The sequence below is a fragment of the Zootermopsis nevadensis genome, unplaced genomic scaffold (assembly GCF_977971745.1).
Source record: "Zootermopsis nevadensis isolate Lab colony 2312 unplaced genomic scaffold, Znev_1.0 Znev_ptg000061l, whole genome shotgun sequence".
NCBI classification, from domain to species: domain Eukaryota; kingdom Metazoa; phylum Arthropoda; class Insecta; order Blattodea; family Termopsidae; genus Zootermopsis; species Zootermopsis nevadensis.
Window position 1 is genome coordinate 11103105 of NW_028259192.1, and position 26938 is coordinate 11130042.

General features: G+C 37.1%; 1 protein-coding gene across 5 annotated transcripts in view; it reads right to left on the reverse strand.

Moving 5' to 3' along the window:
- Positions 1-26938, reverse strand: part of jeb (low-density lipoprotein receptor domain-containing jelly belly protein) — a 416231-nt gene that overhangs the window by 274942 nt on the left and 114351 nt on the right. The window contains exon 1 of one of the 5 annotated variants that reach the window (XM_087340069.1): positions 4532-4650. The exons of the other annotated variants lie outside the window; for them this stretch is intronic. The gene's annotated coding sequence lies outside the window, so the exon portion shown is untranslated. Of the gene's footprint in view, positions 1-4531; positions 4651-26938 lie in introns of those variants that run through there. 5 annotated transcript variants of the gene reach the window in all.

Below are 26938 nucleotides of genomic sequence, written 5' to 3' on the forward strand. Positions count from 1 at the left end.
AGACAGAACAAAACAATAAGACACAACAAAACTATGAGACACAACAAAACTATGAGACAGAACAAAACAATAAGACACAACAAAACAATAAGACACAACAAAACTATGAGACAGAACAAAACAATAAGACACAACAAAACTATGAGACAGAATAAAACAATAAGACACAACAAAACTATAAGACACAACAAAATACAGTGTAACTGCAAGGAGACAGACTACAGAATGATAAAACTGTATGAACCATTTAATTAAATTAAAAGGATATGAAATAAGGACAGCAGAGAAATCTTCACAACTTCAAGGAAACGTTCCCGTCAGAAAGTTCTGTAAATGACACACTGACCGACTCTTGTACTCGGCAGTGGGTCTGGGTACTTCTGCAACCAAATGACGGTCTCTGTTTGATTTCCTGTATGGACAGCGAATATTTCGGTGCCCAGTTTAAATCGGCCTCTCTGGTGAAAATAAGAAGTCGAGCTGAAAATTAATGCCTCGTGTTTCCTTTTACAACCATAACAAGAACTGATGTTTCATCTAAACAAATCTCGATACATTCTTAATAAGATCCTCCGACATGTCGTAACAAGGCAGAAGATCACAATCCACTGGTTAATAGTCACTGATCTAATCAAGGAATTTCCCGTGCATTGTGGAAATCGAAAAGTCCTTACCGTACACACACCACCAGCCACCATTCTGAACCAGCTGAAGGCAGCCCAAACCCACAGCTATAATATATTTTCATATTTGAAATAATTGCTATTTTTCTTGATGATTTAATTAATCTGTAAGCCAACAAGTGACATAATGAAACTCCTCTTCGACTGAACAACGTTCAGTAACACGTTTGGTAAAGTTGCTTAAGGTCGAAGGTAGAGAGAGTAAAGACACACGCTGGTTTAAAAAGGTGGAGGTTGGCACTTACGCGCTAGACCTTCGCTTTGGTGTGCCGCGTTAACAGTAGAAGTGTGTCGCTCAATTTACTTGCTTATTTTATTATTTTACTAAAGCCAAATATCATGTATGCCTAGTTTTTTGTGTGAAATAATAACGTAAGTTTGTTGTTATCATTTATACATTTTATAATCGCAGTACGCAAATTTAGCCTGATTATTCCATATCAAATAGGCCTATACAGGCTTTTATGAAATTATACTTCCGGTACACTTTGTTCTCTGTTAAAACGCGTGGTCTTCTAGATTTCGACTCGACAGCTTTTTGTCCAATTTCCCTAAAATTGCTAATCAACTCGGCAATGTGCTGCGATGTGGTTCGTGAGATAAGAGACACATTTCATAAAACTTGTGACTGACCTCTTCCCTGTATTAACCTTCATTGCAAAACACATGTTTCACCTAAACACTTCCAAAACTTGTTCTTACAGGCTCACTGGAACTTTTGAATCACTCTGTATAACAAAGTGTTCCCCAAGTATAAATAAAATTGGAAAAACTACTACACTTTAAGTACCAATCAGATTATGAGCCTCAAATTCCAAACGATATACTGTCCGTACACAATGCTAAACGTGGTCACATTCAGACAATGCTTATAACACTTTCATCACAATCCTCTTGACAAATCAGGTATACTACAGGTTAAATTTCCTTCAAAGCGGAGTAAATATATAGCCTATACATATTTATACATGTAAATTACATAGAATTCGTCGAATGATGAAAGAGTAAAACATTTATGTGGAAATGTATAGACTTACTTCGTACACACTCCAATGCTTCTGTAAGTAGATTACGTACCTGCACAGAGCAATAAAACGAAATAAGCACAGATAAATGCGATGATACAATTGAAGAAATATTCGCAGCAACTATGCGATAAATATCTTGACTGGTACGAAGCTGAAATAATACGTCACTGTAATGATACGAACAAAGACCTACAGCAAATATTTTATCATATTCCAATGTACTTTATCAATTTGTTATCTGCGATATAATTAATGAGTATAATATGATTGAATTACCCTCATTGCTTTTCATCATCATCATCATCATCGTCAGGGATTAGGAACTAATGCCTGTTCCGGCTTCAAATTTATCTTTTCATCTTCTTCGTGGTCTACCTCGATCTCTTATCCCGCTAGGATTGTAACTGAATGCAGCTTTAGGAAGTTTTTCTACAGACACTTGTTCAACATGTTCTATCAATTTTCTTATATATTGTCCAATTTTGTCGATTACATTAAAAATATTAAGTTCTTTCCTAATGTATAATTTGAGGTTTTCACAGCGGTGAGTATGAAGATTTCTGTCTTCTGGGTTGTTGCGCTGTGTAGTCTGGTCGATGTTTACCAACGTTTCAGAGGTCATACTGCCTCCGTCATCAGGGCGATGAGTATGAAGATTTCTGTCTTCTGGGTTGTTGCACTGTGTAGTCTGGTAGATGTTTACCAACGTTTCAGAGGTCATACGGCCTTTGTCATCAGGGCGATGAGTATGAAGATTTCTGTCTTCTGGGTTGTTGCACTGTGTAGTCTGGTAGATGTTAACCAACGTTTCAGAGGTCATACGGCCTTTGTCATCAGGGCGATGAGTATGAAGATTTCTGTCTTCTGGGTTGTTGCGCTGTGTAGTCTGGTAGATATTTACCAACGTTTCAGAGGTCATACTGCCTCCGTCATCAGGGCGATGAGGTTTTCACAGCAGTGAGTATGAAGATTTCTGTCTTCTGGGTTGTTGCGCTGTGTAGTATGGTCGATGTTTACCAACGTTTCAGAGGTCATACTGCCTCCGTCATCAGGGCGATTCATCGCAACAACCCAGAAGGCAGAAATCTTCTTTCCTAATGTGCATTGCTTATAAAAACTGAAAATATTCTCAAAGAATTAACAGTTTGAAAATCTGAGTGAATACTTCCTGGCTCTACGAAGCACAAACCACGCTGTGAACCTAATAGTCGCTCATCCGGTCAGAACATTTTCAGGGCGTTTGGAAACCGAAAACTCATTGTTGGACCCACAAGAGCCCGTCTGCCGCTCTTGTTTAAGACCACTTTATTACCTGCTGCATTATTTATTTAAGCTTCAGTTTAATATTATCTCCCAATCTAAAACCAAGTCTCTCGAGATCATGGAGTTTCGTGCCTTCAGTTTGAAACTAAAGTTTTAATTATTTTTAATCTCTCCAACAAGTACCACATTCTGCGTCTGTCGCAAACGCCTTGAAAATGGCAAATTAATGCGCAGCAGTAGCCTCGTGGTAAGAAGAATATATTTTCCAGTGCTTTTCTGTCATATTTCATTCCTTAACTGACAGATTAGATCTTGGCTATTTAACGAGGCTATTTCAAGTGCAGTAGTCATATAGTGTTAAATTGTAGTTCCGTTGTGAACTCACTAGGAAAGAAGCGACTGTTCCTGTTGCTATTATCCGAGCGTTCGCATGAACGGACTGAGGACAACCACAAAACTTCAGTTATGATATTCACCAAAGTCCTATGTGCAAATCTTCTCCATGTTTTATCTATATTCCCAGGCTATCCTGTTTAATAACAGAACGGATTATACATAATACTTTACAAATACGTTCTGTCCGATTTTACAAATTTCACTGACGTTTGTGCTCTATTTAATAAGCCCGAATCAATTGTTCGGTAAACATTCAGCTGATATTACAGTCCATGCTTCAAGTTCCCCGAATTTTACTGATATTTTGCCTATGCTTGCCCATGTCTCTGTCCGACATCAGTATTAGGCCTGCGTTTTTATTTGATATAGCCTACGTCTTATAAAATGCAGAAAATGAACTGCAGAATTTCACTGTTAGAATTTTAGAAACAAGTCTATATTACATAATTACTAAACCCAAGATAGTAACTGTTTCCTTTACTTTAATCATAAATAAAACGTTATGGGCAATAAAATCTGTAATTCTTTACACACCTCTGCGAACTTTATAACGTCTTGAACTTACAGCGTCTTGCAGACACGCGACATAAGTACCACCTTACTCTTGTAGTGTACTTTTGCTTTAGACGAGCATCGTACTTAATTATATACTCGTGTCTCTAGCTGCGGGCTACTGAAGTAAAGAAGCCACACTCTAAACTGGACTATCTGCATTAGAGACTTGGAGCTCACAGGAATATTTGTGTAATCTGTATAATATCCTAGTATCTTCTCCTAATGCGACAGCCAATTTTCGTCACGCTTGACTGGACGATTGCACCTTTCATGCGAAGCGGGAAAAAAATTGTTAAAAGTAGATATAATGTATTTATTTTGAACTAGGAGAATCCAAGTGATGGCGATTTGATATCAGTCAAAATGGACGAAGAACAATTGTTACACCAAAATTCGTGGTCGAGTGTTTCGTATTCTCAAGTCTCGGCCCGGAAACCATTGACTGAGGGTTTTTGTGGTTTTACCCGGATCCTCCAGGTAATTTATTGGATAGTACTTTAAATTAGGCTAAGACCGTTTCCTTCCACATCCTCTCATTCGAGACTATAAATATAAACAAATAATTACTACAGAAATGCTGTTGAATTACGAGATGGATAGACGTACCTGTTGCAGCGTCAAATATTTGAAGCTCAACTCAATTTCTAGCTCATCTTAATTGAACAGTTTAGTTTGGGGTGCTATAGACACTCTCCATTCAATCCCACTAGTGGATTTGGAAATAGCACCTGAAATGATAGAAAGTATTAGAACGCCAACTTCCATTCAATTTGATTTCTCTCTCTCTCTCTCTCTCTCTTACCCCCTCTTATTCAACCATTCGCTGCTCTCTGAGCTGCTTCGTTCACCGACCGGAATTTACTCTGCTCTTTGACTGGGGCTACTAAATCACAAGGACCCCAAAGATAGTGAAGATGGAAAAGAATTAGATTCTCTCGTCGTTACATTTCATTTAATGGCAATGTATTATTATTTACTACCATCCTTAAGCAACAATTTCAGCATCAGCATAAAGAATTTCCTTCAAATGTCTTTCAATTTTCTCATTGTCCGCAATTCCAAGCTATCATCTCCTATCTATCTCGCTTCATCCCATAGACTTTATCTTTCTGTGTACTTAAAATTCCTGTATTATATTCCTTCATCTTCTGTTGCATCTTTCATAAAGAGAGAATATTTTTTAGTCATAATTAATGGGCCTAATGAAAATTTTTGGCAAATCTAAAAAAATCTATAAATACTACGAATAATCCGTCAGAGAGGAGGATATACATGTCTAAATTCGAACCCAGGATCTGCAAGAAATCAATGTAGGAATCAAAACAACTGGACATTAACTCCGTAAATATTAAACTTCGGACTGAGTTAAGTTTGATTATTTGGGCTTAAATAACCCAAGGAACATTTTCTACGAGTTTGGCAGAACCTCTCGGCACATCCTGTACATAAATATGTATATACATTTGTTTCAAACGCGCTGCAAAACGCATATTTCCCTGAAGCTCTATAAACATTACTTTTACAGCAAACAATATTATGATGTCGGGGGGCCTATTATATAATATATTTGTACGATAAAATTTGGGCAAAGAAAAGGGACAATTGCATTTACGTCATTGTCTATTACAAAGATTAATACAATTAAAACAATATTTAAATATTTTATGTATAAAATATGTTACTGTAAATGACAGCTTATTGGTAGGTATAATCAAATATGTATTGAGATCCTTATGACGGACGTATAAATGGAAAACAGACAACCCATCAGTTGCTCTTCAATGCTGTGACGTTACGTAGTGTGGAGCTTACAGTAACAGCTGATAACGTCGACTGTTCATTAAGTAGTTAGCATTACAAGTGGGAAGATGATAAATTAATGATAAATCTAGGATAAAACATAACTTGACAGTGAATGATCTAAAACAGATTAAGCGGAATTAAGGGTGTGCATATGTGTAACACTCGTATGACGGAGGTAGAAGGGTCCACCGAAACGTTGGTAATCAACTACTACACTACGTGGTGTAACATTCTAGAAGAACACGGTATGAAAATAAATATCGTAGAAATATATAAAGCTTTACCGAAAGCAATCAAAAGACTAAACATATTTGCGTTACAGTTAATTTAATCCTTAGATAAGTAGCACTCGAAATGAATACAACTAAACTACAATCGAAAGAGCTAGTCGAAACTTACTGCAAGCCTAGGTCTAATCGAATTCATATCGATCAAAATCGTGACCCTGGTTCCACCGCTATTAATTGCGCACAAACGGGATTAAACCATAGGGCGATTTTCAAAATTTCTTCCAAATTCACTTGGTCAGATTTACAATTAAAATGCAAGTCTCCATTGCCATGTAACAATCTTATTACTTCAACAGAAAGAAAAAAAACAAGCAGCGTATGTAAATTATTAAGTTTCATTGTTGAAATAAGTGAGGTGACATTTACATAAGGCCGGAACGAGTTATCGAAATCATATATCAGATGGTGTAAGTGATAGTTGTAAGGCTGACAAAGAATTTGATGATGAAGAAGAAGATGTTAGATAAATATAAATGTCTTTTAACCAGAAAAACTCTCACGAATCGATATCATTTCCCGTATGTTTCACAGTTGAAAGATTCGTAACGTTTAGGTTTAAACCCGTTTTGATACGTATTACTCATAATAGTAAAATTTTATTAGCTAAAATGTAAGATATGCTGCAGTATCGCATTCTGAATTTCAAAATTATTCTTACTGCATTTATTACAAAATTAAGGTAAAACTATAAACGGATCAAATACACACAGAAGTTATTTGTTACAGTTCTTGAGATCAGTAGTTCTTATGCAGCAATTTTCCATATGGTATTAGTAGGACGGCTAGAACCTCGGTGTGTGTGTGTGTATGCGTGCGTGCTAGTAGTGTGATTTCAGTGCTTTATATATATCAACGAGTTACTAAAGTGAAACTGTACGGTACTATTATGAAACCAATTTTGTTGGTCTTGTACGTTATATCCATGTTCGCTGATTACATGCCACTTCTGTGACTATCTGGATATATTACCGAATTTTCCACACGCTATGCCAAGCTTACACCATGTCTTAAAGAAAGAACAGGGTATAAAATGGGGCTGCAATATACGTAAGCAGGAAGAATCGATCAAGGACAGACCGATAAAGAAAACATAATAAGTAACAAAACTCATTCCCCAGTTTCTATTCCTCCAACTGCCGGTAACGTCTAATAATAAATTATAAAATATTACATTCTGAATTTTCGTCATGACGTCAGACGTCTCCATGAATGGGGTTGGTTCGGCGGAACTTGATGTAAACCGGAAGGCAGCTACTGGTTCGAATATGATTTGTCTTCTGTTGTTTTGCACGATGTAGTCTGATAGACGTCTATCGACGTTTCAAAGGTATTTTCTGTCTCCATCATCAGGACGATGAGTAAAAACGAAGGCATTCAAATCTCAGAACGTAGTGAAGATTAACCGACACACAGAGGTAATATTTTAGGTCCTCACGGCGGCGAGTATGACTATGGTGTCTTCTGGAGTGATGTGCAGTGTAGTCTGGCAGAATGCCGACATTCGAAATTAACCTGCTTCCTCGATCATGAGGGCGTCGCCCTGAGGAAACTGCACATTTACAGACTTCATATTCATCGCGTATTATGAAGGGTCATTAAAGCAAGCAGGGCAAGATGGTTGCGATATGCATCAGCAAGAAAGGGTTATAAACTACACACAAAATCTTTGTGGAAACATCTGATCGAAAGAAGTGACTTGAGAAACCTTGACGTGGATGGGAGGATAATATTAAAATTATCCATAATGAAACAGGCGTGCGTACGTGTATCAGATTCATCTGAATCATAAAAAGGCTAAACAACAATCTCCTGTGAATTCCGTAATAAATGTTTGTGTACCATAAAAATCAAAGAAATTCTTGACTAGCTGGGAGACGTTTCTCTTTTCAAAAACTTCGCTACTATGTGAAGTCAAATAGGGTTCTTTAACATAAATTCTTCTGAAAGTCTTCAAGCCAAGCTATTAGATCAGGTAACAAAAAACCTTAATGGAAATGTATGGGGGCTGTCCCAGATCATGTCTACAGTGTGAATCATATTCACAAGATGTAAAGCCAAAAATTACCAAAAGCTGTATTTCAAGAGGTATAATAACATAAAAACAAAATAAAACTTTTAAGGAACATTAATTAAACGATTCTGGTTATTAATCACCAATTCACTGGTTGAGTACCATTGGTGTAAGCCACGTTTGTTCTTCTAAATATATACCCTTCACGAATGCATATTTCTTGAAACTCTCTACTTATATTTCTGTGTTATTAACCTATAATAACAAAAGATTAATTTTACTGTCACAAATAGTACCACATTTCCTTTGATTATATGATATAAAGTTTTACCTCAAGGAACTATATTTAACAGCTTTAGAATTTTCGCGTGTTGAAGTTGGTTGGGAGGGAACCGGTTGTTTTCAGCAAACTAAGTACGGGATCTGAAATCACATCTGCATACTTCTCATGCAGCCTTCAGAATGTAAATACCAAAATCATGCACAACTGCAGTAAATTTAATATCCAATAATTCAATAAATTAGTTAACTAATAGCACTCAAAATAATTGTTGTCACATATCCATTTAATTGACCTCCAAATACGTAATTTTACCAGAAGGATGTGTGGGAAATGACTGCGAAATTTCAAAGCCGGAAATTTTATAATTCCCCCATCATTTTGACAAACGTAGTGTCCCCCGTTATCCCCTTCACTTGTTCCTCTCTCATGCCTTTATCAAATCGTTGTTCATTTCCTGTACCACTGGAAACTGGATAAGTAGGAGATCAAATGGAATGGGTCACCCATTTGCAATGTTTGCCATCTCGAGTGTTCTACCGGGAGACTCAGCCCAAACCGACTGGCTTTCAGAAGGGAGGATCCATTCGCAGTCTTGCAATGGAAAGTAAAAACACAGCTTTGTATATCTTAATCTTTATGCTCTTAGATAGCATTCGAGAAGACAGAGAGTATAATTGCATCACAGCAAGCACGAATCGAATTTAACCTGCTCCTCATTTCCTCGTGAATGTAATTCTGATTTGTCGCCATTTTTCCGAAATATTTGAACTTCGTCGCATAATCGAAAGACATCCGAGAGATCAACAATGTTGTTTCATTTACAGGTTCCTATTTCAAATTTTGGTCTGAAGGTCGGGTATCTTGACTGAGGGTTAGAGCAGTTCCCCCTCAGTCCTTTGAGGCAGATGATGAAATAAATAACTTAGGCAATGACTAGATCCTCCCATATCCTTTTAAATTTATTAAATATAAATTGTTCGAAGCTGCTAGAGCTACTGACAGCGTAGGTAAATAAATAACTTATTAATTTCAATTATAGTTTTTGGCCTGCAATCTTGTAACAAGGCATCAACAAACGAATATTCCGTTGTTTTATTTTTCTCAATGTTTTTGCTGACATCTATAGTAGTCGTCACCAAATTGCATACTTCAAGACCACGGAAGGACCTCATACGATATCCTTACCGCGAGTCTATAAGTCAAAGGTACAGCGGTTAGGTATGTTCCGTTGCGACTTCTGAGCTGTCTACAGTCGCCTGGGATCCGCTGTTTGTGTTGCAACGTTGTACGATTTCCTTGTAACCTCGAAGTATGCAATTTTGTGAGGGCTATTACACCGTAGCTTTTGTATTTTAAATTATATTTATATCCTCGCATAGTAGTGAAGCTGATGTGTTGTATTCAATTCCAAACTCTTCTGTTTGTGGCAACTGTGAATTAAAAGTTACTCTATGGAGCAGAGTTTTTAAGAAGCTCACAACCGCTCAGTTAATCAATAAATGCCATAATTCTTATACATCCCTGAGGCTCATTATCATGTTAACTAGAACCTGTTATTGTACCGTATTCCTCACCAATCACCATCCTCGCATGCTTCAACATCTCCCGAGATCTCTCAAGTGTTCACACACAATTTCAGGTCTTCGGGATAAAATCTTGTAGACATTTTTGATTCCTCGATGTATGCTATATGTCCCATACATCTCATACTTGCGTAATTTATCACACAAATAACATTTAACGAGGTTACAGAGTATGAAGTTTCTCATTATGTATTTTTCTCTATCCTCCTGCTACTTTCTTTGCCTTGGGTACAAATATTCTCCTCAACACTTTGTTATAAAACATCCTGTACATTTCTTTCAATTTAAGGTGATAGATAAATTTGCACACTTACATATAAATGCAGTATAGAATAATTAATTTGGGTCTAGACGTTTCAGCTTCTCCCATTTACACGTTATATCTACATTAAATGGAGCTTCTAATTTAAATGCGATCATAAATCAATGAAAAGTTACTCAACAATAAGGACGCAATTAACTTTGAGCAAAGTATTTAAAACATTAAAAACTGACGAGATGCGTGCAGGGTTCCTAGGGATCAGACATACACTAAAGGTAGCAGCATACAAATTCGTAACACGTCTCTATTTTAACTCATCAAGATACAACAATTTTTGATAAACGTACTTTATTGATAACAGACTATAAGAGGTCTATTTTATAGACAAAAGCCTAAATTCCACTAGTGTCACACAGTTTATACACATTTTCCTCAAATACTTCATGAAAAGTAGTTAATATTTTCTGTGTAGATTTTTAGCCTTGTAACTATTTTAAAATGTGGTTTCTCGAATTGGTTTTCGTAGAGATAGAAAGTAGACATGTGAAAATATCTGCATGCCCTCGGGTCTGTGAACTGTTGGATTCATAGGTCTAAAGTAAACAAAATGACCGTATGATTGTACTCAAAATCAAGTCTGTTATTATAATTCCCCTGTGGCCATTAAGATGTAACAACCATCCAATTCGAAATATCGGTCGCTGAACTCATATTCTCAGTACGCTATATACTGATTTCTTTTACAAACATTCAGCTCCTACTCCACAAAGTCGCAATGTTTTGCATACCATCAATCACACATGTATCACTAACAGCAAAGGGCAAGCTATCAAAACACAGATCAATCAAACCGCAACTGAAGTGCTGTATGGGTGGGTGTGTTGAGTGGTAAATGTAACACAGCTGCGCCAGAAACGTGGGGAGCAAATTGGAACAATTCTACTCCATTTATATTGAATTACTTACAATAGAAATAATTTATGTGATGGTGATGATAATTATAATCATAATACATATAAATTACGAAGATTTGTCTTCTGGGTTGTTGCGCTGTGTACTGTGGTCGATATTTACCAACATTTCAGAGGTCATACTGCCTCCGTCATCAGGGCGACTGTCGTATTTGGGAGGTCAACGGTTCAAATCTCAGACCAGAGACCAGCTGTCTAGACACGTATTTTCCGTAGTTTTTATCATTCCCTCCATGCAAATGCTGCTATATAACCTTCAAATAAGTCAGGAGTGTTTTATTTTTACCATTTCCAATTCATAATTTGCAAATAGTCCTGCAACTCGACGCCACATAGTTACATACTATGTAGTTAAAAATCGTCGTTAAATAAACCAAGATTCAATCAATTATATTTCGAAGTGGGAGTACTTGTGTTAGTGGTGGATAGATGATTATTATTATTTTAATATGTTACAGAGTATCTGTCCAGAGTCAAACATTGTCCCTACGCCTAATATTTATTAATTATTGAATTCCTTCGTTAGTAATTAAGGGTTGTTCTGATATTTTCACTCCCTTATTAACCTATATTTTTAATTTAAGTGTAACTAGTGCCACCTTTCCGTCCCTGTGGAAAGAAACAGCTGTTGTTCCTGTGTTTAAAAAAGGCAACAGTTCCATTGTTAGTAATTATAGACCCATCTCTATTCTTAATAACTTTTCAAAAATATTTGAATTTATTGTCTATGATCATTTGCAAAAATGTTTTAAGTACAGAATAAATGCCTCACAGCATGGTTTTCGTAAATTTAATTCCACAGCAACAAATTTGGTTACTTACCTTAATTCCTTTTTATCTTCAGTTAGTACTCAAGGACAAACAGATTCAGTATACTTTGATCTTACTAAAGCTTTTGACTTAGTTCCTCATAATATTCTTTTTGGTAAACTTAGAAACTTTGGACTATCACCCAGTTATGTTGATTGGTTCCATAGTTATCTTTCTGACAGGCAATCTTTTGTTCGTGTATCTGGAACTCTTTCGTATCCTTATCGTGTTAAGTGTGGAGTGCCTCAGGGTTCCACTCTAGGCCCCTTACTTTTTAATATATTCATTAATGACATCTGCGACTCCATACATAATTCACAGTGCCTTTAATTTGCTGATGACTTAAAGATATATCGGAGTATTAGCGATGTTGATGACTGCAAACTGTTGCAGGACGACATCCATTCAGTGCAAAATTGGTGTCTTGTGAATGGGATGCAACTTAATTTAAGTAAAACGACTGTTATATCATTCAGCCGGAAGACAAACAGTATTTATTTCAATTACAAATTGTGTAACAACCTGGTGGCACGCTCCCATTGTGTTAAAGATCTCGGTGTTCTACTGGACTGTAAGCTCTATTTTCACCAGCATATCAACTATATATTCTCACAGAGCTTGAAAATGCTAGGTTTGATTCGGTACATTACTTCTTCCTTCTCCACTGTTGATAGCCTTTTGGTCTTTACAGTACCTTAGTCCGTTCCAAAATTGAGTATGCTTCCGTTGTTTGGAACACTATTACTAATACTGATTCCTTTAAATTGGAAAGGATTCAAAGGAAATTTGTAGCCCTATGTTACGCTAGATTTTTTAATGGCGTTTGTGCCTATAATTATGATGAAATATTAGTTAGGTTAAATTTCTTATCGTTACATTTAAGGAGGAGGCTTTTGGATGCTCTATTCCTCGTGAATGTTTTTAAAGGCAAAATTAGTTGCTCATCTGTTGTTGATACAGTTAGTCTCTGCATACCTACTAGGTCTATCAGAGACTACTCTACCTTTACTGTAATATTTTACAACGTAATTTCAAGGCCAGTCCCTCTGCCAGATGTGTTTCTGCTGCCAATGCAGTCTGTAGGAGCATCGACATCTTTAACAAAGATCGTATTTTGCTTACTGAGGTCAGTCAGCTTTTTAAACAATAATCATTGTTTTTATTGTTTACTTAGTATAACATTTTATTGTGTATGTTTTCTGTCCAATATTAAACTGTTTTTAGTATAATTATTATTTTACTTATCTATAACATTTAGTTTTTTACTTATGAGTTATTTTGCAATAAATCAATATTGTACAGTTATGTTTTCAGTTCTTTGTTTGTTTGCTTTTGTATTGTAATGTCTGTATTGTTGTTAGTGCTTGGCTGTTATTGGCCTTTTTGGATGTTGTCAAGCACTTTAATAAATAAATTGAATTGAATTGAATTATTATTATTATGGCCTTCTGGCTGTTGATACAGCACACTAATAATAATAAAGAATTGAATTATCATCATCATCATTTCTTCTCTTGTCACAGCTTTTTTTTATTTTCCCGTCATATCTCCTCTTAAAAAATGGCGAACTCGCCATTCACGCTTCAAGTCTTTGCTTTTTATACTGAACGTATCGGATACTTCTCTGGTATTTTTTCCAGATATTTTGTAGTCCTTTAATTACATTTCCCGTCACCCCAATGATTACAAAGCATTCTACATTGGAATTTTATATATTTTTTCAGTCTGCTTCTGTATTATATTCATATCCGACGGTATTGTTGCATGTACCAATAAACAAATTTTATATTTATTTCTTTTAATTATGTCTGGTCTATCTTTCAGAACATCTCTTTTTGAATCGCATATATTGATGTTCATATACGGACTTGGATGTAGGTCGAGTACCAGTTTCCAATTGTTTCGATGCCTCATACCTTGCATAAAGTAATATAGAACTTTACAAACTTCATTATGAATCCTTTCTTTGCCAGAAAGGGGCATGCTGATGTTACGTGGTCAGCAGTTTATTCTCATTCTTTACAAAGTCAGCATCAACTTTCATTTTCGTGTTCAAACATTTTTCTCTTAAATTAGTTTGTGCTGATTGCCTAATTCTCTCTCTCCCATTGTGTCCTCAAACTTCAGCCATTGACCAGAATCTCTTATTATTGTTATTATATTTTACATCATTATTTTTCTAAATATTATTATTATTCTATCTATTTACCATTTTAAAGGGCATGTACTTATATGTACCTGAGACAAAACTTGACCCTGAAGTACATAGTGCAGCAGCTATTATTATTTAAGAATTTAATTTAATTGAATTGTAAAAAGTGTTATTATTGTTCTTGTTCTTGTTGTTGTCGTCTGATGTATGAAGGAACAAATCCATAAATAGGGCTCCCTGCTTACTACATCCAGCTTTATTTCAAACCTGCCAATTCTTGGCTCTCTTCGTGTAGCTGTGTGTTAGAAGTAACTGCCTTATACTCTTTTTAGTTTCTTTCATAATAAACTGTTATCAAAATTCTGTTGCACATTTATTAAGCTTTTATAGAATACGTCTATTGATTCAAGAAGAATAACAAAGTATTTCTTGCTGCGTAAGCTATTTTTGTACTGCGGACACCAGACGTCGTTCTTGCCAGTGTGGGCCTGCAGCCTGCAACTTCACTAAAACACATTCTTCAATGAACTTTGAAATAAATTCTCTAAATGCTGACTGCGGGTCTGTTTAATAATTGTTCTGTCTGATACAAAGGTGCCTCTATACATATGAATAACTAGTTATTCCATCTGCGATTTCATTTTTGGAGACAAGATTCTTCAATCCTCAAGTGGCGCTGATCGGTGTGCTTACATAAAGGAAACATTTATTAAATATGTGGAATATAATCAACAAGTATCAGTACAGTTTACTGTAAAAGTAACCCGGACGAAGAAAGATGACGTCAGCTAGTTAGCTAGTTGTAACAAACAATCCATCCTGTAACTTATGCCTGCATCCGCCCACTATGCAACGTACCAAGTTTCGGCCTTGGTCAAGGAGGCTTGAAGTAAGCTTCATCTATAACGCTATTGAGTCTAAGGACTATAAAGCAAACAACATTTTGTATAGCGGCTATTCAAAAGAAGGAGATGTTGGTGCATAACCATAACATTCTCTGTTTTTGTGAGTCCTGTTCATGTAATCAATCAAACAAACATCGCCGAACGGACAACAAAGAACTTGGGTATGAAACTGTAAGCCAACGCAACAACTTCAGAGCCGAAATCTTGTACACTTTACTCATAACTAATTTTTCTACAGTCGATCGATCAATCACTATTTCTAATGGTCCATGTCATCGTGTGTACAACAGCAAAAGGCCGCCGAAACAAGTCAATGCCTTAAGAAAGGTCGCTGGGCGGTATCTGAAAGACGTATAAAAATTTACCTTCATTACACAAACTAAAGTTATGTTCATAATTGCCGTTTCCTAAACCCTGTAAGTCCTGTTCATCTTTCTATCTTTCGAGACTTGCCTTTTCTTGCAGAGATATTCTAAATCATTATTCTAGCAAGAGGTTGTACATCTTATATCGGCACACAGCACAGTTAGAAACATTCGGAAAATCAGTCACGGGGGTATATTTACGCGTACAAACTCTTCTGGAGGCCTAACACCACGGAGATACCTGGACACATAATTTGTGTTGTTGTTGAAACCTCCACATTCTTTGCTTTTGTTTTACTGCTTCTTTTATTGGTCAGTAAACGCAAACTAAGCGACCCTGACTCAGTGACCCACATAAAACTACTTAAAATAACTGAATTACAGAAAAAAAGAACAAAAGATAGTGCTTTGTGCCATGTGCCCTGTCTTTACAGGAGTCACGTTACGTCGACAGCAAAACAGTTAACTTTAATTTGATGTTGGTTTCACTTCATATTACAAATATTTAGATTTAAAATGTATACAGATATACTCTTTTTTGGTGTTCAATACTCATCTGCTACTGTTCTGGCCCTACCTGACAGGATCACCTTTGGGCGAATTACTTTGAGTCTTCCTACCCGACTGGTGGACATCGGATCGAAGAGTTTCTCTAGTCTCACACTGATTACCCCAGGGTAAAGTTTTCATGGAAGCAAACAACCAGTCGTCAGAAAGATCTACTCAGGAGAGCGAATTTAGTGTTTCTGGAACGTGATTCGCATTGTCTCATGCGAAACCTGACTTTGTCACGCTAAGTAGATATTTTTCTTTATCACTGACCTGACTTGTCTCTTTATATGAGGAGACATATAGCTACTAACAGATTATATTCATAAAGATATTCTACAAATAATGCTTCACCTCCATTCAAAAGAACGAAGATAAGTACAGACATAGAGAAAGGACGAAGGTGATTTAAGCTTTTATTGCTTATATTCGTAATTGAAATTTGTATTGCTATAACAGCTTCTGAAATAGGCCAAGTTACATGGAGTCTTTATATTCTTTAAACACGCAACTTTTAAATAATACGCCAGACTGTAATGTTTGGCGTTTACGAATGGCCTGGTGGTCTCTTCATCTAGCCACTTATATGAGAAAAAACTCTTAGTTCTTCATATGAATGCCCCTTACTATTATCCGATTTTTACAGAAATTGGCATTGGTCGACAAATTTTAGTAAAACTCCCCAGTATAAAATTTCCTGATAATTCATTCAGCGTTTCTCGCGCTTCTACACACGAACAGACAGACGGATAAACATGGGACGCTAACAGGGCTGTTTTGTAAATTCTATTCTATTTTCATGCCTGTTAAGTTGTCGATGTTTATCTTCTGGGTCGCAGGGCCGTGTGGACTTGTAGGTAGGTGCCGACAATTCAGATAAACATACTATCTCCATCTCCAGAGGATAAATAAGAGTTTTAATTGCGAAAGCTGCTACAAAGTAAAGACAATTCTGTGCTTAGCACAGCGCCATAAGAATGTACTTTGTGGTAGGCGTACAGTACCAAACATTTTTACTTCAGATGACCACTCATCCCCGGTACCCATTGCAGACTGTCGGCCCCAGATCCAGTATGGACATTCCTGCAAAAAAAGACAAATCCATGTCCCTTCCTGGAACTGGGCCTCAGTTACCCAGCCACTAGCAAACTACTGACAGAACTGCCCCAGATTATAAATGAGAATCTATAATTTGAAATACTTATAGTTTCTATTACAACAAATCAGGAAAATCGTTTCGACCTGATTTTGGGAACTATTCCGGAAATGCTTGCTACTTCTCAGTTCAAAATATTTTGTCTTCCCGTCTGATTTCTAAGAACCTGAAAATTAAAGTATAAAAACAATAATTTTGCCTGCTGTTTTATATGGGTGCGAAACATGGTCTCTGACTCAGAGGGAGGAACACGGATTGCAGGTGTTTGAGAATAGGACGTTGAGGAGGATATTTGGGCCTAAGAGGGAAGACGATGGGGCGTGGAGAAAACTGCACAATGACGAGCTTAAAAATCTGTACTCCTCCCCAGTATTGTCAGGGTGATTAAGTCGATAAGAATGAGATGGGCGGGACATGTAGCGCGCATGGATGGGACAAGAGGTGTGCACGGGGTATTGGTCGGGAAGCCTGAGGGAAAAAGACCGCCGGGGAGACCTAGACGTAGATGGGAGGATAATGTCAGGCGGGATCTATGGGAGATGGGAGTTGAAGGAGACTGGATTTTGTTGGCCCAGGACAGGGTCCGGTGGAGGGCTTTGGTTAATTCGGTGATGAACCTTCGGGTTCGGTAAGCCATCTAGTTAGTTAGGTAGTTAGTTAGATAGTTAGTTAGTTAGTTAGTTAGCTAAGTAAGTGTGTAAAATCAAAGACACTAGACAGCCTGTCTAAAAGAAATTATATCTGCATTCCTCACTTGTATGTATACAGATTTGGTAAGATACAATTTTCATAGCTCCGTAGCAACGTCAGTCTTAAAGGTCACGCTTGAGAGCATTGGATGATGATAATCACTGGCGTCCATTAAGGGTCACAAGTGTATATGGACCGCAGTTACGACCTTCTCTCGCCTTAATTAGCTCATGTCTGAAACAAATCCTCGCCCACTCTAATTTACAGTGACGTCAAAGAACTGTAGGGAGGCCAGACGTCAAATGTGTCAGCAAACAAAGAAATTTTTTTACAAAACACATTCAGGCAGCGTTTAAAACTGATAAAAAAGGAACTCTACGCCCATACAGTTAATATTTTAAACATTACACTCACATTCACTTTTTCTTTGTGTCCTTCCTAATAACAAACTGGTTAAGAGTGTCACCCGCGTGCAGGTGAGTGTCTACCCCTAGTAACTTATGAACCTGTTGACAGATTTTAATGAAACCTGATATACATATCATAGCATTAGAAGTTACCACCATCAGAAATTTCAGCTCTGTGCTATCAGTAATACCAATATGAAGGCATCTAAATTTAAGGTTCTAAACTTTTATGTGTTAATTGAAGTTTTAAAAGATAATTAAATAAAGAAATTTTAATAAATTATCTTTTATAAATAAAAAGGAATATAATAAGACCTCGGAAAAATATTTTATGTGAATATAACAACACTAAGCAATGATATATACTGACATGAAATTTGTTTTGAGGCAAGTTAACAAAGAAAACCTAAATATAGGTCTATAATTCTGTACAACTCTGAACTGTATCAGGCTACAGGTGAACGTTTTTACTGCTGGTTAAATATTCACACCTGTCTGGAACAAATGATTCAAACAAAACTGTGTTACATCGGCACCAGCAACCTTCAGAATTACTACAGCGAGGAAAACAGGCGAGTGATTTATTGCAGCAGTTGTCAGACTGAATGACGGTTATCATACACTCGACAATAAGGATGAATCCTTTATTCAGCGAACACTGATGCCAATATATTAGTTAATGGGGCGTGGTAACTGATATAACATTGCCTTTCTAGTCACAGAAGTTTACAACTGACGGCCTTACACCTTACTATTCGACACACACTGGCGCGCTTGTGCGATTTCGCAAGGGGCAAAGTCGTATAGAAACTAACCAACATTCCCGCCTTAGTTAAAGATTATAAGAGAACAAAGCCTGATGGGAAAACTTTACAGATAATTTAGACTACAGAAACAAACACAAATTACCTGTAACACGCACAAGACACATGAGAAAGACACAAAATAACATTGCTAAAATCTGAAAGAAATTCCATTTAACAGATCTAGGCGTAGACGGAAGGAAATATTTAGGTACTAACTTGTGGTATGGGGTTGAGGAATGGATTCACCTGGCTCAATAGACGTTTCAGAGGTGCTTATTGCCTCCATTACCCTGATCACAAAGGCAAGAAGTACGTCTGAAAATTCGGTAAATGTCTACCAGACTACACGGCGCAACAACCCAGAAGACAGCCATCTTCAAACTCACCGCCGTGGAAACCTCAAATCCTACTGCCTCGTTCTATCTTTGATTTATAGACTAGTCGAAATTTTTTATGCAATACAAATAACTTTAATAAGAAAGTAGGTTGACGATAATGAGCAGAGTGGAGTTTAAGCGCCAATGTATCGGATTACCTGTATATTGTGTATGGTGGCGGAGGACTCGTTGATACGATTGACTCAAACGGTCGGCAGTTAATAATCCGCATCTGCGGTCAAAACACTGCACGAGATTTATGTCACGTGTTTAACTTTGCATATTACAAACAGGGTACAGTAGGCTACTATAATTACCGGAATTAAACCCAAAACATCGCAGGTAAATATGTACATGTTCGAAACATTTGCTCTTATAAATCAATATACTCGTACTTGCCATTATCCATTCGTGATATAAATAGTGTGTTACAGTTTGATGTATAAGTCAGTAGAGTTAAATGGGCAATTGAAATCTTCGTTGGACGAGAACGCCACCATCTCGTTATATCACTTTGCCCAGTAACATATTTAGAAAATGTTTCTCTTTAACTTATTCACAGCCTGGACATCAGATTAAATGTTTCATAACGAAGAACAAACAAAGCTAAAACATAAAATATCAGTATCGCCATAAAGCAACACATAAAAATGTAATCAGAACGTTTATGCAGGTCGGAAGGAGACCTCATTTTATTCAATTAGAAGACATTTTCCACAGTCTCCTCGCCAAATATTTATAGAAGTAGCCTTAATGACATACATAAAGCAACTGTAATGTTCTAGAGAAATTTTATAGTCTATTTCCTGTCCCACTGGTTTAAATACATTAGTGTTGAAAACACTAGTCACATTTTATAGTAATTTTGGAAATAAATAAGAACTTGGTTTTAATATCACCGTTTTTTATTCCAAATAGAAAATACAAATTCCACGCAATGAATCAAATACAGAAACACATTAAATTCTTTGTCTTCGCATGTGCGGAGTAGAATATCTCGGAAAATACTGCACATTAATAATCTGCACAAACTCTGTGCATTCCTTGCACGAAATGCATAGTGAGATGAATTTTCTGCACATCTTTCTACTGTCTTTTTGCAAACGTGCACATAATAGAATGTCGACGGCCGACTTATCCGAATGGTAAACTCGGCCGAGTATGATAATTATGCCCGCTGACTCCGGTTAACGGAATGGCCACTTTGTCCAATGTAAACCTTCCGATAGTCGCAGCGGATACAACAAACACCCGGGGTTGTGAGGGCCGATTATTCTCGGTTGGCCGGAGGAAAGAAAACATTCTTTCTGGCAGAACGCCTACTGTCTTAACACCCTACGACTCAAAGATAAACGGAAAGAAAGGAAAATACAGTTATTCATATATTAATTGTCTTTCAAGCGTAACATTGCCACGTAGACTCACCCATTAAGAAGTAAGTTTAGACGATACGAATTCTGTTGAACTTGAAACTGAGTCTTAATCAAGCACCGTGCTAATAATCGCTGTACCATCAACAAACGTGACTTCAGTGTTCAGTCAATATTTCTTGTCCTTGTACCTTAAAGACGATATATTAAATTCTGTATGAAAATTCACACTGCAAAAGACGTTTCCATTCAAGAAGCCCGTAGATTCAATAGTCTTTCATTAACTTCGTATTTACATTCATCCTTATCATACGGCCTTTTTAACAATGGTACTATTGTTCGTACTTCAAGATGCAAGTTATTAATTAAAATCAATGTCATGTTAACCTTATTACGAATGTTTTATAAGGAACCAGAACGCATTCGCTCAACGCCCAGGTTTCATAAAACAAGCTTTATTCAAAGTAATGAAACTGCTTGTACAGTAAGACATCTTAATGGTTCTTCAACATTTCCGTTGTTACTCTAGTTACCGCCAATGCTTTCAGCCTAGAGTGTTAGGAAACTGAAGTCTCAGATAGAATTTAGACAAAATTTGGGGATCGCCACTTTCACGCTCGTTTGGTTTCTTTGCCTGATCGTATACGTGTGGACCTAATATTAGGACGTCGCAACGTTCTTTATAATGCAGTGTTTTATTTACATTAGTTTCGGTTTTAATAGAAAATAAATTTATCTTCGATAAGGCCATTTCACCCCACAAACAAAACACGTGGACGTTAATTAATCAACATCAGATATATACTTTTTTTTTCAAAATTCCACTGTCTTTGAATGAAGGCTCACGTGGAACATGTTCGGAATTGGAAATCCTTTGCGGTGGCAACTTCAAGGACACATTATCCATCCGTAAGCTGAAGATATGTAATGTCTAGACGGTAAGTGATTGTCTTGACAGGTTACTAGCAGACTAATAACATAATTAGGGAAAATATCTGTGAATGTTTGTGACTGTTGGATGCAAAAGCATGGCAGCACGGACCTCCGAAACGTCGGGAAACTTCTACCAGACTACACGGCGCAACGTCCCAGAATGCAGCCATCTTCCATAAATTTCTAATTTCTATCATTTGAACCACGTCGAAACCTGGACCGGCCTCGAACACCTGTGCCACCAGGCCCAGGCCCGCCCAACGTCTCAGTCACTGCTCGCAGAAAAAAGCGAGCTAGGTAACTGCGTGTCCAACAGGTTTATAATTTTATATACAGATTGTTTTTTTACCTTCGTTATTATCGCGAGAAGCGGGTTTAATTATGGTCTAATTTATATGCCTAATGAGATGACTACCTCATCACTGCAATACTCTGGGCTATTTTAGTCGTCGTATTAATTTACATGTACAATCTATTTTAAGAAACCCTCAAGACAGCCTTAAATTTAAAAGTACGCTTACAATGAAGATGTATCTCTACATCTGCGGAGAGTGTAAAAGGATTTCTAAGAAAAGTAGCGCGTTGGTAATTCACACACACTCAGGGCTGTCTGAAGTAACTGTGATCATGTGGGCCCCTGTTTAATGAATCTGCATAAAACATGCAATATATAATACGACAAAACGCTAACTTCTTTGAGTCGTGTTTGAAAACATAAACATTACAAAATATAAATGCACTGTAGGCAAGCAGGAGACGACCAATAGCATAAGTAAGATTACATAGGATTTCAACAAAGTTGTTTGTGATAATGTTTGATTCATTTCAAACTACGTTAGACATTTTCTTCATCGTTGGGTAGATTTGATACACCGTGTTTACAACACATCAACAACTGTCTCAGAGGATTAAAACATACATAGGTTTCTAATTCAAGTACAACTTCAGTTCCAAATTAATATTCCATGACTTACATAACACGCTACAAAACAATCCGAATGTCGCTGACGATGATTGTCATTTCAACTTCGTATTCAAGAGGCACCGAGTTCAAATATCGGCCCAGGCACCGACTATCATAATTGAAGTTACACGCGTCTTACCCAGTCCTTTCAAGAAAATACTTGGATAATATCTGAAATTGGACTACACCGCTGTCTTCTATATATGCTCCATTTAATTAATCATTAATCAAACCATTATTCCTCGCTATATAGTCTAAGCTGCTGACAGTGGATCTAAATAAATGAAATATATTCCGTTAATATCACTAACGCTAAATGAGAGTATTTTTTATACTGCAAACGCAGGGGAAGGAAGGTTTAATACAAGAGTATGTAATACAATTCTTCACGTTGCATGTAAATTATTTAATGAGTCAACATGTCTGACGTCAAAACTTTGATGTCTTATATTAAGAACAGAACCGTTTGTTATGTCGAGCCGTTAAGTACCCTTAACTCTAGATGGAGCAAAACTGATAAGAGTGGTCTGTATTGTTGTGTGTATATGTGGTAAATATTATGTCTTCACACATTTGTAACCTCCCTTTCGGAGTTAATTACACAACATTGCATTTGTGCGGTGGTTTAGAACATACGTCCGGCACGCTACTCAAAAGACACGGGTACACGCTACCACGGCAGTGGTAACATTTCATTTAATTTCCCTCCACAAGTCTGTAGGATTCGCGTGTGTCTACAGTGCAGAATAACCAGACGAGAAGCAAACTTCCTTGATGACCGGTAAAATTGTGTTTCTCCCTGAATCGCAGTTCTCAACTGCACAAAGTTGCAAATCACCCTAACAGAATTAAGGCTCTAACTTTCTTCGGCGACATAAAGTCTTGCAGCGTGGACACAAAAAGCTGTTTTGGTAATTTGTTTCGGGCAGAATGTTCTATGCAGTCATTTATGAACATTATCCTGAAAACACAAACGAATAACGACTTGTACGATAACATCTGGTTCTGAGAGATGAGTGAATCCCTTTAGAGTCCTTCGTTAAGTGAAAGATCGTTTAACGAAAATATTTTTCTTTTTTTCAGGACAATAATCGACCACAGTTTTTTGGGGGGTGGGGATGCTCTGGTCGGGCTAGCAGTGCCACGCCAGGCCAATAAAACTGAAGAAATATACACAATAAAAATGTTTCACTGCAAGCACAACAGTGGTATATCGTTATATCGTAGTTATTAAAATATCGTAGCATTTTGGTGCAATTTGTTTTTTTTGGGGGGTAATAATATTGCATTTCCGCACGATCTGCCTTCTAGACCAGTTACTGGTGTGTGTGTGTGTGTGCATTGATTAAACAGCACAGTAGAAAAGTGGATTACGGGATACACGACCGGGATTCAATTCTTGACAGAGGTAAAGATTTTACTTTTCGCTAACGAGTTGGTTACGGATTTCCTTGCACCCACCCAACCTGGTATCCAATGGGGTATAGGAAATCTTGTTCGAGGGTAAACTGGCATCCTCATGAATTAACGAGCACAATCTTTATTCCCTCATATGTCTTCACGGCCTGGTGCTTGGACGCAGAGAGTACTTTAAGTTTTCCTTCTTTTATAAAGCTTAAAACTGATAAATATATATTTATAACTAAATTTCTCATCAAAATTGACGGGAAATCTAAAGAAGGAGTAGAGGATTAGTGTAGCGCCGTGTAGTTTCGTAAATATTTGCCAACGTTTCGGAGGTCCTCTCATCGTCCTGATGATGGAGGCAGCAAGGACCAATAAAACTTTGGTAAACTTTTACCAGACCATACGGTGCTACAACCCAAAAGACAGCCATCTTTATACTCACCGCCGTTAAAACCTCAAATCCTACTCAATAATTAAGCATACCAGACATTGTACTGACTCAGTAACATCGGTTCATAATAACATTGTTAACAATAATCTTGAACGTGCGTTTACAGTATGGGCGACTGAGCTGACGAAACAAATACACGAAACCGATTCAACACTGCTTCATAAGTTCCGAGAACTGTCGGATACGTCAAGTTAGACTTGACATTTTGTACTAGCACAGTTATGTGTTAATCGAAGAAAACATACTTTACACTCAATTGAATTCACAGAAAAAGACAGGAAGGCATGGTTATGCAAAGTTCAGAAATAATTCTCTTAACAAAATTAATTTATTTGAAACGGAACCAGACATCCGTGTAGCTGAAGCCAGGTATATGAAATGTGAAGCGAATAGATATTACGCAATGGAGCTTTCAGGTACAGTCATCGTAAAAACGTAGATATTTCACATTCTGACATAATCTTTGTCCCCAAGAGAAGTATGTAAGAAGAGATCAGTGATTTAAAAATGTTTCGACGGTTTGAACAAATATAACTATAATGTAATAAATCAATCACTGTCGCCAACCTTTAGAGAATCATTTACCCACTGAAATTGCTAGATATGGAGATTGCTCAGTTAAAGCCATCTGTTGGATTAATCAGTAACTAACAATACATTTTATTAAAAATGGACATTGTGGTTAATCCTTTACAGCAGGGTTCTCAACCTTTCTCGCTGGCATACCACTAATTCTAATTTAACACATTAAATGTACCACTAATAAAATGCGATCAGGGAAAACTTATATATGTTAATATTATCATTTGATTTTCTTACTTAGTTAGCGTACCACCAGTGGTAACTAACTATGGAAAACGATTAGCACTGCTTAAAAATAATTGGGTGGCATTCAGAAAGAACATTGTCTTGGGGGAGGGGTAACTGTAAACGTGACTAAGGATTTTAGTATATTTTATTTAGTCCCTCCAGACATACTTTGTCAATTACTTACGCCAGTGCCTATATTATTGTAAGTATTCTGGTATCCCCCACGGAGGTGGAACTTCATCTGTCGCATTAAGGAGAGAACGTACATTGAGGATGAAGATATCTGTCTTCTGGGTTGTTGCGCTGTGTAGATTGGTCGATGTTTACCAACGTTTCAGAGGTCATACTGCCTCCATCATCAGGGCGATGAGTATGAAGATTTCTGTCTTCTGGGTTGTTGCGCTGTGTAGTCTGGTAGATGTTTAACAACGTTTCTGAGGTCATACTGCCTCTATTTTTAGCCCTGATGATGGAGGCATTGTGATCTCTGAAACGTTGGTGACATCGACCAGACTACACAGCGCAACAACCCAGAAGACAGAAATTTTCATACTCACCGCTGTGTAAACTTCAAATCTTACATACATTGAGGATACTTGGGAAGAAGAGAAAAGTCTTTGGACCCTCGACGGAGGAAGTAAACGACGAATGAGGAAACATGTATAATGAACTTAATAACCTCAACTCTTCACCGAATAGGCCAATTACTAGGACGATTAAGTGAAGTATGAAGCTGGTAGAACACGTAGCTAAGCTACCATGAGACACAGATGTGCGTACAAAATTTTGGTCGGAAAATCTGAAAGAAAGCGACTAATAAATGCCAAACAGTAGATGGGAGAATAATATTAATATGTAATTAGAAACGTTGTGAACTTGTGGACTGGATTAGTCTGATCCACACAGGGACCAGAGGTATGCTGTTGTTAACACGGGTTATATAAAATTCTGGGGTTTATCAATTTCTCAAGAATGATCTTCTACACAGAGGGTCACCAAAATATACCTGTGTTGTACCAGTTTTACATTTAATTTTAAAATAAAACACTCCAAGTAAAACAGTATTGCTTTTCCTCTGTTTATCAGTTAATTTTGTCCATATGTAGCATGAAAATCTACTTACAGGCCCATGTTGATATATATATATACATATCTATGTAGAAATATATACCAATGTAGGGTTACAGTGTGTGTGCATGTATATATATATATATACCGGGTCTACAATTTATGAGCCTCGGTCGTGCTTGCATTGCGTTGTCGGCCGGCGCTGTTGACGTAGGCGGAACTTTTGCGAATGAGTCACGGGCGAATCAGTTTCAGTGCCGCTAGTAACAGCGAACTACAAATATTTCTCGTCACTAATACATGTTATTACATTAATTATTCTTCCCCTAAATCACACAAGATGTTCAAAGTGACTTCCTTGTGCTTGCAGGCAAGCTTCACATCTATTTAACATATTTCTAAATACTCGACGAAGCTCTTTTTGGGAAATTTCCGAATATTTTCTTTAAGTTCTTCTGCAGTGTGCGGATTGTTTACATAAATTCTGTTATTCAGCATGCCCCACAGGTAAAAATCGCACGGGTTTAAGTCTGGGGAACGCGGAGGCCACTGATCGATAACTTGTTCACCAAACACTTCTCTTAATGCTG